Here is a 9,918-nt window from a genome sequence, read left to right on the forward strand (position 1 = left end):
TGAAAGGACAATGAATAAAAATATGCTCAACACTCTCACAGTAATTTTTTTGCATAAAATGTATCTTTTGGGCATCATATTTCCCCTCTTGGTGAGGTTTTCCACCATAAGAATATGGTTGTGGAGCATAATCTAGAAGAAAAATTTAATTTTTGGGATGAGCCCTAGGTACCAAGCTTTGGCCCACACAGGGGCCAGGCCAAAGTTTTTCAAAGTCTCATAGCTAGAGGCCATAGTATAAATGTTATTCACATTCTCCCTAGATAATGTAATCATTTTTATGTGACAAAGAAATATGCCAAACCATGTCCATCAACAGCTTGAGCTCCTAGGATATCTCAGCTAGATCAATCCACTCATTATGGATCCTATAGTCACTCACCCTACTCCCAAATATTTCTATACAAACATTAGCCCATCTGTTAAAAGGCTCTATGTCCCAAAGAGGTCTAGATCTATGCCATTCATCATGCCAGAAATAAATATCTTCACCATTACCCAATTTCCATTTCACTTTCTCAAAGGCTAAGCTCTTCTTCCTCAAGAGGCCATTCTAGTTATTAGAGCCCCTAGGTTCAGGATCCCTATTGATGAACTATTTGAGATTGAGATTATCAGCATGCTTGAACTTTAGTATATCTCTCCATTCACCATTTGTATTGAAGAGTCTCAAAATATGTTTCACTTAAATAGCACAGTTGAACTATTTCAGCTTTCTAATCCCCAGTCGCCCTTTCTTCTTTGGTCTGTAGATGTTCTCCCAAGCCACCATAGGGTATTTATTGTTCTCATCAGTGCCTGACCACATGAAATTCCATTGAATAGCTTCCAGATGATTAGCCACCTTAGAAGGGATAGAGAATAGGCTAAGAGCATAAGTGGGTAAGTTCTACAAGATGGATTTGATCAGCAACACTTTGCCAACCTACTTAGAGTGATGCCTTTCCATCCTGCCAACTTTCTATTGAATTTGTCAATGAGATTGTCCCAAAATTTGTTGGGAGGTTTAGTCCCCAAGGGGAGGCCCAAATAAATGGAAGGGAGGGCCCCAATATTACAACCCCAAAGACCACCAATTTGGATCTATCTGTATTATTAAATTGTTAATATTATTTATTATTATAGTAATGATGATTATTAATAAATTAAAAACTATTTATTAATAATTAATAATTATTTAATAGTTAATATTAATTTTTTAATTTTGCTAATATGGATTTACAATTATATTTTAGATAGTAAATAATAAGTTGATTGGAAATGGGGTTTTAGTATAAAATCAATTGGGTTTAATTAAACTATTTTTTTTGAACCTAATGATTGATTTATCTAAATGAACATGATGAACTTCTAAGGTTACATTGTTAAATGACATATGTAAACTGAAACTCTATTTGAAATTAAAAACATTATCAATTGTAATACTTGGAAACAGAAACTGGAAACCTAATTGTAATCAAATCTTGTGTTTTCTTTTAAAAATGAATTGAACTATGAAAACTATGCTCAAACAACTTGTTATGATTTGTTGAGTGTTAAGACTCATGTAGATTTGGCAACATTAGTAAATCGACACTACGGGAATTTATGATTCAAAAACCTTAGTAATTATAATACTTTGAGAAAACAAAAACATGAACCTTGATTCAAATTAAAAACTCTATAAATAGTAATACTTGGAAAAGAAAACTAAAACCTTGGTTGTTATTGAATCTATGTGTTTTGCAAATGAAAATGAAAACTGAAACCTTGTTTGCTTATCAAACTTTTGTGTTTTGAAAACCAAATAATCTATGAAAACAATTGTTAAACTTCTAATGAAATGTATGATGTATCTCGTGTTGGGTTTCGGGTTTAACTTAGTATTTATGACACTTGGAAACTAGAATGAAAACTTGAAAACCTATAAGTGAAAATTAAACTAGTGTGTTTTCCAAAACCTAATGAATTATGAAAAGTTACATTGTATGTACTTTATGTGACATGTGATTACTAGTGTTAGGGTTTTTTGGGGTTGATTTAGCTTTAACTAGTTAGGATATTTACAAGAGACTTTGAGGGTTATTCTGTCATGTCCTGATGATGTTTTAGTTACAATCTTTTATACCCAACCATGGAGATGTGTCATGTGTGCTCTATTTTGAGTTGATCAGATGTTTTCTTATTGCCTTCCAGTTTCTCTTGTGTAGAATTGAAGTGTATGGTATGGCCTTTCTGGTATAACCTCTAAGTCTTCGATCAGTTATTTTTGGATTTCTTCCTAATTGCTTGTATAGGACTGAGGTGATTATGTGGTTTGTTCTTGATGATGTCATGTTATGACATGGATTTGATTTAAGTGTACTTGATTTTGGATCAGTCCTATTAGGATGATCGTATTGGTGAAATTTGTGATTTGGATCAATGTTGTTTTTTATATCTTTCTAGTTACTTAAGGAACTAATGTGTGGTTTATAGTCATTTGAGAATTATTTTTTATTGTTGAGCTTATGGTAGGTTATTTGTATGTCATGTTGGAAAGTGGCTTGCAATGGAGGCTGAGGCCCTAAAGAGGTTGGCAAGTAACCCATTGTACGTTATTTTAATAAGTGATAACATTTCATTAAATGGGTTTAAAATAAGTTAATAAGATATTGGTACCACATAAATTCACTAAGGGGTCTGAAGTATAAAAAGACTACCAAGTTAAACTTAGAGCTGATTTTTTAGTAAGCCTTGTTTGTACAAAAGGATATTGATGTTGCATAGAGGCACTAGGGGGTCTAGAGTCCATAGTGGCTACCAGGGCAACCTTAAAGTTGGCTCATGCGATGACACTTGCCCACTTGCATAGTGTATTTCCTACATGTCTTGTTGCCTTTGGGTTTAGTGGATACTTGTGTCTTGGTACCCTTTGAGATAGTTTCCTTTCAGGTGATTCCTTGAACTAGATGTTGGCTTCGACTTTTGAGTTTGTTATCCTATTTAGAACTTGAGACTATTTGCTCAGTGCAGTGGGAGTGAACCTTTTTGGATTTCATGAGGTTGGGTGGTAGTGCATTTTCTTATACCATTGAGATATGACTGTTGGATGTCATTGTTGGATGTGTTTGTACAGATGTTCCTTTTTATCAGATCTTGTATTGCTATGATGGATAGTTATGCTCTAAGTGTATTGTATTTGATTTCATAGATCCTATGAGATGATGTAATCTATTTTATGATGTATATTATTTTGACCTTTCATACCCTATGATCTGTATAGTGGATGATTGTGCATTCTGTTTATTGCCAAGTGTCATTTGGGATAACTGTATATTGTTTAAATAGAATTTGTACTTATAGTTATTCTTTAATGAGGTTGTGTCATATATTGGTTTTAGTATTAATTAAACCTAAATGTGATTCAACATCATGAGACCCTTAAGAATTGTAATCTATTTATGATGGTTGTTATGTATATGAGTTAATGTTTCCACTATGATTTTATCTCTTGTTGTTATTGCTTCCGCTATTTTATAATTTTTGTTGTTTATTATATAAAAAAAATTTAAATGTTTGATAAACCTAGTAAAACTTTAGGTTAATTTCTTTTGGGTCACCTGGTAGGGAGTTACATCTGGTATCAGAGCCCGAGTTTCCAATGTGGGAGCTCTGGGTATATTGGAATGCCACTAGTTAACGAGTTGAATTGAAGCAAAACTTAAACAGTGTTATGTATCTTTTGCAAACTTGAACACTTGAACTTTAAACTGAAAACAAAAACAGAATGGTTATGTGTATCTAGTACAAACTTGAACACTTGAACTAGTTGAACTGAAATGAAATGTAAACAGTGTTATGTACCTTTTGCAACCTTAACACTTGGAAACTTCAAACTTTAACACTTGAAACTTGATACTTGAAACATAGAAAAAGGAAAAACTTGTGATGTTGGATTTCAAACATGTTTTCTTATGATTGTGCATTAAGGTAGCATGCCTTTGATTGATTTTGTTAGTTTTTATGTTGTTCTTGGCTTCCAATTTACGTCTATATATTATAAGTTCTATATTTCCGATGGGTTTACAGATGTTGATCTTTTGTTTGGAGTGTTTCAGGGAATCTATTTTAGTATTTGTTAAAAAGATAAATGTTGGATCAATATGGTTTTCGGTTTATTATTAAATCAAAATCATATTTGTCTAAGTGACTACATAGTTAACTTATTTGTATTAGTTCTTAAATGAGTTTTTTGTTTGACATTGTAGATAGTTCTCTTTGACTTTTAGTTATCCTAGTCATTACAATAGGCTTCCATAAGTAAGCCTAAGTCTAGGGAGAGTGGATGTAATGTCTACCCCTAGTTTAGTTTTATCTTTCTTGTAGGCTTCCAGGAGTAAGCCTAATTCTAGGGGGAGTGGATGTAATGCCTACCCCTAGTTGGCTTTTCTGATTGTATTGTCGAATTCTTTTAGGCCAAATTTCTAATGTGTTTTATGATTATCAGTATTTGGTTACCAAATTTGATTATATGTCATTTTATACTCAGTTGATTTATGTGATGAGTTGTTCAGTTATTTCATGTGTTTATATTTATCCTTTCAATGATGATATATGTATGTTCAATTAGTTATTTCAGTTATTTCATGATTGTTTCGATGTTGATATAAATGTTCATTTAATAAATTTTAATTATTTCATGATGTTAGCCAAAGGAATTATTTATATGCAGTTTCTATGTTTACTTACCTAATATCGGTATGTGTATGGTGTACGTGTATTTTTACTTTATGATTGACATTCCTAATGTGGTTAGGGAGGGAGTTGTAGTTACCTGCTAGTCGGGATCTACATGATGCACCACTTCCTGCCATTGCCTATTTAGTTTAGAATATATGTGTTTGTACATACATGGATTTTATATAGATTGCAGGTACCAAGTATCGACTTCCCTAAATTTCCAAGCTAAGCATACCCTATCATAGTATTTCAATGGTATAATTGGGGAGATAATGCTTGAGTCCAAATCCTAACCTAGGCCAATTGTCCTATAAAATAGGACAAGTATCTGAGTTAGTTTCACCTTTCTGAATTCGTCAAGTGACATGAATTCATGATTTTGACCCTAGAGTTTGATTGTGTTCTTTAACTTTTAGTTGAGTTTTCATATTTGGTTTTGTGGGTCTGTGATGAATTTCTATTATAATTAAATCAAATTAAAAGATATTTTAATGATTTAATTTAATGGAAATTTTATAAAGAAAATTCAATATTTAATTATATTTAATTAATTGAGAAATTAAATAAATAAAAGGAATTAAATTTAAATTTTTTATTGAAGTTCTAATTTAGGTGTATTTATATTTATTTAATTTAGTACTAATTATTTAGGAGTTTTAATTTAATAATATCGACTCTAGGCTTGACCAAATTTATGTTAACTCTTACCATTTCTCCTTCTCTCCTAATCATTCTAACTCTCATGTTCTTGCATCCCCTTCTACCCTCTTTGATCACCTCCCTATTGTTGCTTCTATTAACCTTAGAAACTCTATTGATTTTTATAATCCTTGTAGTAAAAATTGTATTGTCAACACTTCCCTGTTGAAAGATTGGGATACTCTTACTGCCATCAGAATGGTTAGGTCATTTAATTTATTCATTCAATCCCCCTCCCTTTCTGAACAGTGGAATGTGAATGTTTCTTCTTGGAAGAAAAATCTACAAACCCTTGGGCAGAAGAAGGCTAAGGATTATAGACTACACGAGAATTTCCTTAATGATCGGCTTCACATTGCTAAGCGTAAATTCCAAATGAATCTCACCTCTGTCATTCTTATTAAACATGTTTCTCAAGCCAGTGACTCCCTTAGGAAGCATTAGCAAGTTAAAATTAAAGGGGCCTCTATTAGATCCCACAATCATTGGCTGCAATATGGTGATAAATGTTCTAAATTCTTTTTCAACCTCTTGAAACAAAAATAGTGCAGAGAGAAGGTTGACAGGATTGTGATTGAAGATCAAGAACTTCTTAACATCCATGATATCACTAAGGTATTTGAAAATTTTTATAAGACTCTTTTTACTTCAGAGGATAATAACATCTCTAGAGGTATTAGGAATAAGTGCAAAGCTTTTATTTCTAGGAGGATCTCTGAGAAAAATGCCCTCTTTCTTAATTCCAAGGTCTCTCTCCAAGAAATTATTGATGCTATCTCTTCTCTTAAAGATAACAAAGCCCTTGACCCTGATGGCCTTCCTGCTGAATTTTACAAGGCTAATATTGACTGGATTGCTAAAGATCTATTTGACCTATACTCTGAAGCTTATGATTTAGGTACCCTTGGGAAATCCATTAATATGGGAATTATTAAACTTATTCTTAAAGATGGGGATAAACATCTCATTAAAAATCGGTGCCGCATCGCACTCCTCAATGTCTCCTATAAAATTCTTACTAAAGCCCTTGCTTCCTATCTTGTGAGCATCCTCCCCAATTTTATCTGCTCCACCCAAATTGGTTTTATCAAGGGGAAGTATGTTCTAGAAAACCTCTTTACTAGCTGGGAGTCTATGGAATGGGCCAAGTCCTCCAACTAGAATGCTACCATGTTTCTTCTTGATTTTGAAAAGCTTATTACATAGTCGAGTGGGATTTCATTCTCACCATTCTCAAGGCATTTGGTTTCTCTAATGAATTTTGCAAATATGTCCAAGTCCTCCTTAAAGATTCCCCTACCATTATTGAAGTTGATGGTAATCTCTCCCATCTTATCCCCCTTTCTCAATCCATTAGGTAAGAATGCCCTCTTGCTCTTGCCCTCTTTTTGATTGCCTCTGATGCTTTGTTGTACCTTCTTAGAGATGATACTCTATCTAGTAAAGTTCAAGGTATTACTCTTCCTAATTACTCCAAGCTTCTAAATATTCAGTTTACGGATGATGCTTTGCTCTTTCTTGAGCTCTCTTATAGTAATATCCACTGCCTTACTCAAAAGCTTGATATGTTTGGGAAAGTTTTAGGAGCTTGCATCTCTAATTCCAAATCCATCCTTCTTGGATGGGAGGAGGAACCTCGGGACTAGATTTTCCTGGGGTGGTCCTCATAGAATTGTGAACTACCTTGGTATTCCTTTCTCCATCTCCCCCTCCCTTAAGGATATGTGGTTGTGGATTAAGGAGAGAATTAACAAGAAGCTTAATAAATGGGACAATAGAGTGCTATCGCTTGCTAAAAGAGTTCAAGTCTGTCAAAAGATCTTCTCTTCTTATAGCATTTATCATCCTTATGTTTGGATTTTTAGTAATTACCATGTGCTTGAAATACATAAGGTTATCAGGAGATTCTTTTGATATGATGGGAAAGGGAAAAGAAAGGCCCATGTTGTCAAATGGAGTCGGTGCCATGTTAACAAGAAGCTTGGAGGATTGGATCTAAATCTCAGGTAGCAAGGGATTTCCCTTGCTGCTAAATGGATTTTCTATGCCCTTGATGGGCAGGAACTGTGGAAGGTGTTGATAAGAAATAACATCTAAAACCATTTTCTGATTTGGTTGCTGGTTCATTTCCTGTCTATGTTTAGGGTACTTGGTTTTTCAAATTTATCTAGAAGGCCTGAGAACATGTGCATGGATTCATTTATAATGCTAGGTTTAATAACAATAATTCTTTGCATGGTGAACGCTCTATCTAGTGGAACCTTCATCATAATGAGAAGCCTCTTGCCTTAACCCAAAGCTACTTTGCTAGATTTTGGCACAACAAAGGAATCGAGTATTTTTTGGACATGTTGGATAATGATAACCTTATGTGCTAGAAAACTATTAGTTCCAACTTTGATCTCCCTATTTCTCACAAAAGGACCTTTAATATGATAAAAAATGCTTGTTCCCTTCTCAATCTCCCCCGCAACAATGATGTTGATTCACACAGGTACCTCTCATTTCGTTGGGATGATGGTTCCCTCCTCCCTAAAGTTAAAGATAAAGACATCTATAAAGTCCTCAAAGTCCTCAATAACAATTCCTCAATTTTGTAGCATCTTAAGTTTGTTTGGTATTTTAATTCTACCCCCTGAGTGGCAAAAAACCTTTGAGAAATTTTGGAAGTCTCCTGTTCCTCTCAAGATTAAATGTTTCAAATGGCAGCTTTTGTTGGATAGACTGCCTATTAAAACTCAACAAGGTGACTTTGATACTTGTATTGTTTGCAAAATGCCTGAGAGTATGAGGCACATTTTTTTTAAGTGTTCTTTTACAAGGGAAGTTTGGATGCTTTTTGGAATTTTCATAATTGAACATGCTACTACTTTCGATATTATTAGTGGTTCTAGATACTTGGTCTTAAAAAAGATGTTAATCTTTTCTGGCATATTCTTTCTTCTTACATCCTTTGGTTTATTTGGAAATATAGAAATGAGGAAAAAATTCAAGGCAGTGGAAGAACTCTTATTTTGTTTCTTAGGAAACTCATACGCGTTAAAATCATTTCCTAGGTTTGTTGTGTAATGCAGCTTGAGAGGGAGAAGCTACAAAGATTTATCCATGATGGCCATGCCACCATATTTATCTACGAAATGAAAAATGGGTTAGATTGGGCCAGCATTGCTGACAATCAGGTTGCCTTTGAAGCTGCCTTTGAAGATGCTCTTAAAAAGATGCTTAAGGAAATTAGGGATAATAGAGGTCCATACTTTGATAAATTTGAATTATTCACTCATATCTTGGAAAGGAAGAAAGTTGTGTGGATGGAAGGTGGTCAAGGATGGACCTCCTGGGTTGACGATTATAATAATGTTCTTCTTTGACTGTTATTGGATCCTTTTTTGTTGCTTATACTCTTGATAATTGTTATCCATGGTGATCAAACTTTGTAATTTTGATATGAACTCAGTGGGTTTAGGCTTTGCTCCTTGTTTTGTACTCTCTTTTTTGTGATCAATTGATATATAATTCAAAAAATATATATTATTAGTTGAATTAATAAATATATTATTAAAATGTCTCGTAATTAACTAGAGAGAGGAACATAAATTTAATAATGTTCATTTTAATTAAATTGCATAAAGCATATGCATGAATAAATTAATTAAAGAGAGAGAAAATTATTTTAATAAAGATATTTTAAATTGCCAAAAAGTGTGCATGAAGATGTAAAAGATAATAAGATAATTAAAATAAATTGATCAATGAGTCTTCTCACGTGATTGCATAATTGAAGCTCTAAATTAGGGGAGAACTCTTTATCAAAGATCTAGAGCTCATTTGCAAGAACGAGGGTTTTGGGGGAGCAATTTCCAAGAAGGGTTTCAGAAAAAGGGAATTATCTGCATGCTCCGTGTGATTGTCATTTTAGCATCAGATCCAGGTAGGATCTCATGGTTTATTTGTACAATAGTTTTTTTGTTCTTCGAACTTTTGTCTTCTCCGTGTCTATTGTGTATTCTAGTTTTAGAATGTTATTTGGGTTGAAACCCTTGTATGCAAATTTATTGTTCTTTGATTGAGAAATATCTATATATGAATCAGAAATCCTTGTTTGGTAGATTTTATAAATTTGTAATCTAATTGGTAAAAATCAGATGTGGAGTTTGAAAAGAAATCCATATTTGTTTTATGAGTTTAATTGTTTGAATTTCATTGCCCTGTTTGATCTAACTTGGAAAATTATCAAAAAAAAAAGATTTAATAATTACCATAGTAATTTATGATTACTGTGATAATTATTAAAAATATAATTTTTTTATAAACTCGATTGTGATATTTCATAGCAGGTTTTGTTTTATTTAAAAATTAAAAAGATTATATCAGGGTGGGCAGGGTTACCAACACCCACCCACTTTCCTCCCACCCTCCTCTCCTTATCCTTGACAGTGTATGGGTCTAATGCAATAGACTTGTTGTGACGGTAGCAGGTACTGCTGACACACGACCTGTTGTGACTGCAGTAGTCTGCTA

Source organism: Cupressus sempervirens, chromosome 5, assembly GCF_028749045.1.
Source record: "Cupressus sempervirens isolate cs-2001-9-10 chromosome 5, ASM2874904v1, whole genome shotgun sequence".
NCBI classification, from domain to species: domain Eukaryota; kingdom Viridiplantae; phylum Streptophyta; class Pinopsida; order Cupressales; family Cupressaceae; genus Cupressus; species Cupressus sempervirens.